This window comes from Grammomys surdaster, unplaced genomic scaffold (assembly GCF_004785775.1).
Source record: "Grammomys surdaster isolate TR1022 unplaced genomic scaffold, NIH_TR_1.0 375, whole genome shotgun sequence".
NCBI classification, from domain to species: domain Eukaryota; kingdom Metazoa; phylum Chordata; class Mammalia; order Rodentia; family Muridae; genus Grammomys; species Grammomys surdaster.
The window spans coordinates 1,517,999-1,519,696 of NW_021604794.1; the positions used below are offsets into that span (position 1 = coordinate 1,517,999).

General features: G+C 41.9%; 1 pseudogene; it reads left to right on the forward strand.

The window, feature by feature from the left end:
* Positions 1-608: 608 nt before the first annotated feature.
* LOC114632659 lies at positions 609-960 on the forward strand (annotated as a pseudogene).
* Positions 961-1,698: the final 738 nt, after the last annotated feature.

The following is a 1,698-nucleotide window of genomic DNA, read 5'->3' on the forward strand; positions in this document are numbered from 1 at the left end:
GTGAGGAGTAAAGGAAGATCAGGAGTTCAAGGTTATCAAGGTCATTCTTCGAAGTGAGTCTGAGGCCAGTTTGGGCTCAAAGAGATTTGTTCTAAAACATAGGTGTGTGCAATGACACAGACCTTTAATCCCAGGAGACAGAGACAGATCTCTGTGAGTTGAGATCATTCTTGTCTATATAGAGATTTCCAGGTCATCCAGGCCTATACAGTGGGACCTTGTTTCAAAAAGCAAACTAAAACACAAAATAGCTATAATGACCAAGTACATGTCTATAATAATAGCACTTGACCAAGGCAGAAGATTCGGAAATTCAAAGACAACTTAGATTTTAAAGCAAGACCTTGTCTCAAAGTCTCGAACATAAAACAAAACAAAAACTCACAATGGCAATATATATAGTGACTGTATGGTTAAAACATACAGGGGCTGGTAGGTAGCTTATGGTAGAATATCTGAGCATTTGCCTATTTTGTACAAGACCAGGATTCTACCCTATCACTAGGTTGAACCAGGTAAAGGAATAAAGAGCTTTATTCTCTACTGTGAACTACACATTCTTTAACCTTTAGAAGAAAACTTGAGCTCTTTTGAGTCTTGGCTCCTAGATGACCAAAAAAAGAAGAAACAACGGTCATACCAAAAAGGGCCTCGGCCATGTGCAGCCAATTCGCTGCACGTACTGCACCTGGTGCGTGTCCAAGGATAAGGCCAATTAAGAAGTTTGTCATTCGGAACATTGTAGAAGCAGCTGCTGTCAGGGACATATCTGAAGCAAGCGTCTTCGATGCTTACTTCCTTCCCAAGCTCTATGTCAAGCTGCATTACTGCGTGAACTGTCCCGTTCATAGCAAGGAACCGATCAGGAATCGATCTTGTGAAGCCCGGAAGGACCGAACTCCCCCACCACGATTCAGACCTTCTGGTGCTGCACCACGACCCCCACCAAAGCCCATGTAAAGAGGTGGTTTCTGTTGTAAGGGCGAAAGGAAAGATGCTTTGGGAAAAATAAAACGGAAGTTCTACTTTGTGTGGCAAAAACAAACAAACAAACAAAACCCAAAACAAACAAAACAAAACAAAACAAAACTTTCTCCCAAAGGTTATACTTTCAGATAGGATGCAGTGATGCACGTTAATTCCAGAACACAGGAAGCGGAGGCAGGTGGATTTCTGTAAGTTTGATGTCTACATAGTGAGTTCCAGGCCAGGAAGATCAGGAGTTCAAGGTCCTCGTCTGTTACACAAGATCAGCCTGTGACCATACAGCTACCAGGAGAGAAGAAATTTTAAAGAAAGACACTTGAAGTACCAGGCTACTGAAACATTGAACTTCAAAGAATTAATGAATTACCAAAGTCCTGGTGTCAGCCAGAGGAGGAACTTGCCTCTCAGGAAAGGAGTTCACACACTTATCAGACCACCTTGGAGAGACCGGAGCTGAGGTAATTATGGGTGAGATTGCTTGCCCAAGACTGCTGAGTCGTGTATCTTCTCTTGGTCTGTTTAAACCTAACCACCATGTTGGTGCTCCAAAACGCACATTTTTTATTCTTTTCAACATTACTTTCTATGTTGAATACATCTTTCTCCACTTTTTAATATAATTTACCAGTTTAATGGTGTATTGGAGGAGAGTGGCCCACCATAGTCTGTTGGGGCCACCTTAGGCTTTGACTTTAAAACCTCAAGTAATTT